The sequence below is a fragment of the Pteropus vampyrus genome, unplaced genomic scaffold (genome assembly GCF_000151845.1).
Source record: "Pteropus vampyrus isolate Shadow unplaced genomic scaffold, Pvam_2.0 Scaffold169, whole genome shotgun sequence".
Classification (NCBI taxonomy): domain Eukaryota; kingdom Metazoa; phylum Chordata; class Mammalia; order Chiroptera; family Pteropodidae; genus Pteropus; species Pteropus vampyrus.
This window is the reverse complement of record NW_011888950.1, coordinates 169,336-176,805: the sequence shown is the minus strand read 5'-3', so window position 1 is coordinate 176,805 and position 7,470 is coordinate 169,336. Positions and strand designations below refer to the sequence as shown.

At 51.5% G+C, this 7,470-nt stretch overlaps 1 long non-coding RNA gene across 1 annotated transcript in view; it reads right to left on the bottom strand.

Moving 5' to 3' along the window:
- LOC105298932 overlaps positions 1–5,731 on the bottom strand; it is a 24,550-nt gene extending 18,819 nt beyond the window's left edge. The window contains exons 1-2 of the long non-coding RNA XR_896487.2: positions 3,291–5,731; positions 1,345–1,411 (exon numbers count right to left, since the gene is read on the bottom strand). This is a non-coding gene — a long non-coding RNA (uncharacterized LOC105298932). The remainder of the gene's footprint in view (positions 1–1,344; positions 1,412–3,290) is intronic.
- Positions 5,732–7,470: the final 1,739 nt, after the last annotated feature.

Genomic DNA, 7,470 nt, shown 5'->3' with positions numbered 1-7,470 from the left:
CCCGGATGTTCTCGCTTGTGCTATCCCATTTCACTCACCATCTTCCAGAAGAGGAAGGTAAGGCTTAGTGATGTACCCCACGTCACATCCAGCCCAAGAAGGAAAAAACAAAAACAAAACACACGACATCGATCGTGTGCTGAGCGTGCCCCAGGCGCGGTGCTGGGCACTGAGCCCTGTGAGTTCTCTCCCTCTGAGTCACGACGCAGCAGGGGTCATCTTCATTGTCCCCGTTTTACAGATACAGACACCTAAGTCTGGAGCAGTCAAGGTCACCGGCCTGCGGTCACAAAGCGAAGAAACAGTGCACGTGGGATTTGAATCCGGGCCTCCTGGGTCCATGCTCTTTGCCGTCACACAAGACGAATGGTGGCACATTTGCAACATATCCTGCCCGGTTCTAAGCCCTGCTTTGCGTCACGCAGCACGCCCCGTGCCAGGCTCCAGAGGAGAAACAGAGATGGACGCTTTGCTGCCTCTAATCAAACATGCCCACGTCCTGAGCTGCCAGCTACCTCGGCTGTCCCGATGGATGAGCACGACTGAGATTTACAGCCAGAAGTGCAACTGCCATGGACAGGACGGTGGGGTCTAGACAGCTGTGGGCAAATTCAGCCCTTGCAGCCAGGGAGTGGCCCCGTGGCCACATCCTGCTTTATTAGGACCAGACTTCAGTGGGCAGTGTTCCAGATGGCCCTATGATCCCGTTTAATCCCGCAGTCGGTCTCTGAAGATTCTGAAGGTCAGCAGGTGCAATCCATAGGTTCCTCTGGCCCCTGGACCTGCGAGCTTTGAGCCACCCACCTGGCGGCTCTCCCCGCATGCTGGCGGCAAGACCTCCCTGCCCTGCTTTGGACCCTACGTGAAAAGAGTAGGTGGCAGGAGCAGATGCATGTTGCACCGGGCAGCTGGAGCAACGCACGGTCACTCAGAGCAGAAAGAGAACACAGCGCCGGTGCGGGCTCTGGCTTTGAACCCTGGCTCCCTCGCTAACTAACTGCACGACGCTGGGCAAATGACTGAGTCTCGGTTTCCTCATCTGTAGATTGCGGGTAACAGGACGGACCTGCTAGGGGTGTGAGAGGTGAGCAAGTTCATCTAAGTTAAAGCCGTGAGAACACGGCCTGGCCTGGATCGATGGCGATGGCTCTTAGTACTTATTAACCTATGTCTCCGGTGGCTAATGGCGAGGCTCCTGCCTCCGCTCTCTGCTCTGGGCTGGCACGTAGGTGTGTTAGGGGATGCTGGGGCAGGAGGACAGGCTGCAGAAAGAACAGGACCCCAAAGCAAGAAGGGCAGGCAAAGGAGTGGCTGCATTAAGGTTCCCTTGTGGCTTCCACTCACCTTCTTTTTTGTCCTTTCTTGGTTCGAAGCACTGACACCCAGGTTGGCCACAAACTTCTGATTTCACCTGAACAAAAGAAGGGAGAGTTACATCAGGAGACAGAATAATGAAACTCATCTTCCAACTTAAAACATAGAAGGAGGGGGGTCTCTCAATGTCAGACTGCCTCCCAAGGATGCAGGGGTTTAATAGCTGTTTATTCTTCAACGTAGAATAAAACCACACGAATTCAGAATAAAGGGAGAAATCCATGTCCTGTGTCAGCCACGGACATGGCAAACTGAAGAATCCTTTCAAAGAAATATAGGTTGTCACCATAATAAACTCGACCTAGAATAAACTAAGACATGAATAGATAGCATTTTTTTTCAAGTTATAACAAAACAAATTCACGATGGACCTTTATAGCAACATAATCTATTGCCACGATTCCGTGGTCCATTTTTATTGGGTCTTTCACTCGAAGGCAACTTTTATACTATTTCTGAAGTTCTTCTATGTTCTGACCTTATGATAGGTCTGAATTCATTAAATGGGACAACACATGAGGAAGATCCAGCTCGGCGCCTGGCGCCTACCGTGCGCTCAATAAATGTTAGCCCTATTTTCATTAATTTTACTCCTTCGTGGGCTTCTGGAGAGGAAGGCCATTCCCCACCATCCACATCAATCCTGAGCGAATGTGCACAGGATATTTTAGCTGTCCCTGCTAAAATATTTCATCTTTAAATCCGACCTCTGTTCAACCGAATTCAGACACCAGGAAGAGTAGTATTTCAAAAGGCGTTTAAAGATAATAGCCCCATTCTAAGCTTCCCCATCATTAGGCTCAAAGAAATCACTCTAGACCCTTAGGTTGGCAAACGAAAACACAGAGAAGAAAGAAAAAGGGGAAAAATAATACCATCAGATTTGAAACAGAAAACGTGTAACCTTCACTCACAAGAGGAAGGATTGTTTGGGTGGCGTTTTGTCCTCCTGCGGGGCACACATACATCATTTCGGGGCCTGGATCACCCCAGCGGTTTCTAGAGTGACTGAGGACAGGGGCCGGGCTGGCACTCTGCAGCCACCCCATCGACCCATGCCGGCCACCAGCTGAGGCCCCGTGCGCCCACGCCAGCTCCAGCTCCCCCAGTCCTTGGGGACACACATTTGCTGCGCCCGGCTTCCTCTACGACGCCCGCGAACTTATCCCGGGACCAACCTCAAATGCAATATAGGGCTCTTGACGACAGGGCGAAGCCCTCAACGATTTTAGCTCCCATGAACCACGTGACACTTGGGACCTAACTAGATAACTTGCAAATGCTAGAAAACTCATTGAGAAAACCACCAGACACCCTCCGGTTCCAACTCCAGCACCGGAATGGATTCCTGTTCCTGTTATTACAGTTTACAAAGCCACCCCTCCCCCCACCGCCACCTCCCTCGCCCAGTCCCAACCTGCATTCAGCTTATTAGGTGGGAAGCATGGGATAGACTCATTCAAGCTGAAAAGGCCAGAGGAATGGAAACCGTTGCAGCCTCACCCTTCTAGGGGAGATAATGAAATTTAACACAAGTACATTTACACGGACCCTGCCCCGTGGCGTTTCAATCCGGCCAATTCGTAGTGGACACGGCTCGGGTCGGGGAGGGGAAGGGGGAGACTGGAGGGCATCTTCTTTAAATCCTACGGTGGGGGGTGGGTTGCAGGGAAGATGAGGAGGAGAGAGAGGGTTCTTACAGCTGAGGTCCCTGGTCCCCGGACTTGGCTACTCCGTGAAATCCCTTCCCCCTCCCCCGGGAGCTGGAAAATCGCACTGAAGCTGGGTCCTACCCCCAGCGGCTCTGACTGGCACAAAGTCAGGTCTGGGCACTGGGTTTTAAAAATGTTTTCTAAGTTCCCTGAGTAAGTCTATTACGCAGCCCGGTTTGAGGGTCATCTGGAGACGGTACTCACATTCCAGTTCAGTGGTCTGAGGTGGCAGCCTGAGGTTCTGCTTTCCTGACAGGCTCCTGGGAGGACCCAACGCCGGTGGCCCATAGAGCCACTCTGAGTAGCAAGGCCTTAGAAGGGATCCCCACAAACGCCCTCCTTATGCTCCCTCCCCAGAAACCTCAGGCTAAGTGACTCCCCCACCACACACACACACTGTCCCAAGGCTTTCTCCCCCTGGGGCAGAAACCACCATTCCTCCAGAAGGCCCAGGCGACCCGCCCAGCCGACTTGGGAATGTCAGATGGGTGAGGAAGACATTCCTTGACTTGGGAATGTCAGATGGGTGAGAGAGACATTCCTCGCATCCCAGGAGACAGCTGCCCCTCCCCCGCTCTCCTCCGACCCAGTTCTAGGCAATCCAATCCCTAGAACCACTGTGCTAAACAGAGCGGTCAGTGTCCGCTCTGTTCCTAAAAACAAGCAGGGCTCTCTGTCCCTTTGCTTCTCGTGCTGGCATGGCCGGCAAGGGCAGGTGGAAGACGCTGGGCCCCCCGGGTGCCTGGGTGGACCCTGGGTCCTGCCCCGCTCTGCTGCGGCCCTCTGGCTTCGCCATCCGCCACGCGGAGCCATGTCGTGGCTGCACCCACACGTCCTGCTGTCGTGGCTAGACACCCAGCTCCCACTCGCTGCCTGCCGTTCCCGTCCTCAGTGTGGACAGTGGTGGGACAGGGAGCGGACGGCACTCCCGCAGAAGGAGGCCAGCAGCAGCACGCCACGCCTGTCACCAAACCTCTGAGGGAAGCCAGACACTGCAACTGGCTGCCCACAGCCTGTCCCCAAAGGTCCCTCCCTTCCTCCCACCAGTCCTTCCAGACATCTCCGGGGATGCCTTGAGCCAAACACCACCTAGTGGTTCTCGGCCCAACCACCTCCAACCAAGATGGAAGAGTCTGCTCTTCCTGGAGACTTCTGACTGAGGAGCAGAATGCCCGGAAGGTGAGGCCACCAGAAGACACTAACCTGGAACACGCCCCACGCCGACCTGCTGCCTTCCCCGAAAAGTGCGCCAGCCACGCTGTGAGCCACACTGACAACACCAGGCCACACGCCGCGGGAGGAGACCAAAGAAAAGTGGGGTACGATAGGGGATTTCAAGACTTACAAGGCAAGAGTCCCCCACGATCAGAGGGGAGAGACTTCTACAGAACAGGCCGAGTAGTGGTCAGGCTGCCAAACTCCTGGATCTCACTTCCGGGAACCTACCGAAGGCCGACACACCTGATGAGCACAGGAGGCAGTGCCCAGAACCCACCATACTTTTAAGGGCCTCTGAGAATGTTCTAATTTCTTTTCTATTCGGAAGGAATAAAATGACCATATACGCGCCTATATGACCATGCACCGCACCGGGGTTATATTCACCCTTACACCACTGCAGTCAGAAGATACGATTTTTAGTCTGTTTTCCTTTTTATGGAGGAAGGGGCTCACGAAGACCGATGTGCCTAAGATCACGAGCACGATAATTCGTCCCTGAACTTGCCTGCTTCCTTCCAATCTCCGAACTTGCCAGCCTTTATTCAGACCCTTTGTTGAAAGCCCCTGCAGACCCCCATCCCCCACAGACGCTCTTTCTCAAAGACCCCCACCCCAGCCCAAAGACCTCCCCCCCACCACCAAATGCCGCCCATGGGTTCACTCTTTCACCCCAGCTCTGTGAAAAGCGTCTCTGTTCTGTCCAGGTGTGCTGGGCCCGATTCTGAATAGGCAGCCGGTCCAGCAGCTACCACCCCCGCATGTGTGGGAGGCTCCCTGTCAGACTGGGCAGAGCAGACCTCTGAAGGCCAAACACACACACTCAGCCCCCTGCAGCATAAACACGGAACACACATCACACCCAGGCCTGTAAAAGATAATTATACAATCTGATCTGGCAAATTAGAGCCATAGAACTGTCTAATTCATACAATGAATTCGAGGGTTGGATCAGCAGGAAAAATTAACCTGGATCTTTATTGGGATTTGCCCCCAGGTCAGGATTAGGGTTGATTTATCTTTTTTATTTTCTTGCTGAGGGAGGGTTGCCTTCTCTGCTGCCCGCCCTTCCCCCTCCTCACCTCGTCCCGGTTTGGCGTTTAGACAAACAAGCCACCTGATGGTCTTTCCCACAAACTACCCCACTCCAGGTAACATTACATAAAGTACCAACTAGGAGAGATGATGGACAGATAGATGATAGATAGATAGAGTCTTCAAAAAGGAAAAGTTAGGGCATCCCAAACCCAAATCAAGGGCTTTATTCATTGGCACTAACTCAATACAAAAAACCTGACAAGCCCAGATGGCAAATTTATCTCCTTATGATTCTGACCCAACTCTGAAATGTTTACTTGGAGAACACTCACATACACACATTTCTCTAAACACATTTCTCTCTCTCTCTCTCTCTCTCTCTCTCTCTCCCCCCCCCCCCCCCCTCCTAGGAGTCTTTCAAGACAACAATGCTATTTACAGGAATCAGTGCCCAGCTCCTTAGCTCATTAAACAGCCAGATCAGCACAGAGTGGTTAGCACAATGCCAGGACAAGTTGACACCAAGCGAGGATCATCTTGCATCTAACCAAAACAAGCACCAGCACAGGGCAAGCTTTCTCCAGTCTTTCCTTCTGCCCCTTTCTGGACGTTTCCCCTGGGGAAGACAGGTCCCCACCCAGACTCCTAAGTCAGCCCTGCAAATGAGCACACGCCCAGGGCCTGAAAGGCCAAGCCCTGGCCAACTGTAGAGGAATTTAGCACCGAGCCCTTAGCAGTCTATGCAAATGAAGGTCCGCCTGAGAACCGAAGCTGTGAGATAAGCAGAGGCCTAGGCAGCTTTCCCAACGTTAATGCCAGTGTGAGGCACCCAGGAAATTTAAAACCTCTTGCTCTCCCTGAGAATGACCTGGCCCCAAGAAAAAGTGTACACTGTTCATGCCGTTCTGGCCTTACGTGCACGTTCACTCTTGAATCAAAATGGCGTGGGAGCCAAACCCCGCTTCGGATGAGGACTTATCATATATGGACAACCTCACCTCGAACGTCAACGTAGGGGTGAGTATATGTGCGTGTTTAGGTCTTCAAAGACAATGACTTGATGGGAAAATAAACTGGTTCTAACAACGGCCTTGAACTTGAGACTTTGGAAACGTGGTTTTCTTGTGCCTGGTCCATTGGGATTCTAGTGATCTGGTGAAGAGTGGGGGACGGGGATGCTGGAACGTGCACTTACTGTCAGCTGGATTGCAGTCTTTGCAGAGACTGCAGGTCTCAGACTCTGATTCCAAAACAGCTGAGACAAGCATACACTTTTTTGGAAGGAGCTAAGCACCCACTCAGGTCAACGGCACTGAGGAGTCTCAGAAGAAAAGTGTCCCCTTCCTGAACAGTGACTACATGACAAGAGCTTCATTCTTAACTACCCATTCTATCCATTCCGGGGGTGGGCAATGGGCACAGGAGACAGAGAAGAGAACGCCAAGTAACCAGTAAAAATGGTGCAGAGGGTTGACACGGGAGTGACGATTCCGAGCGTACTGGGAGGTGATCAGAACCACGGCACGCACGTGGATTCGAGAGTCAAAGAGTCCAAGACGAAACTCCCAACTTGACCTCGGACTATCCATTTTCTCACCCGAAAAATGGGGACAGCAGTAGTGACTATTCCTTGCCACTAGTAAGCCTTCCACAACGGTTAGCTGCTGTCATGATTGTTATTTCTATTTGAGGGCTATGCTCGTCTCTATTTCACAGGCTGGTTACTGGTACTAAATTAAACCATGCGTTCAACAGTGTAGTATACTTCCTGGCCTGCAGTAATTAATCAATGAGTGTTAGCTATTGCTATTATTGTAAATATACATATGGATACATTACAGAATTGCATAGGTTCTCAAAACAAACCTAGACGGAGAAAGCAAAAGGTTATTTAAAAATAATCATCTCTGGGCAGTAAGTTCATGGGTGATTTGTTTTCTTGCTGTGGCATGACTAAAGCGAACAGGCATTGTTTGGTGAAGGGGGGGAAATGCCTTGGTGTTTAAAATCTAATAAAAATAAAATGGACATTCATTGTCTTGACCTCGAAATGAAACTATAAATGCAATGAAAAAGAAGTCAAAACAGAAGTGGCGAGATTGTGAAATCAGAAACAGCTTGTAAAACG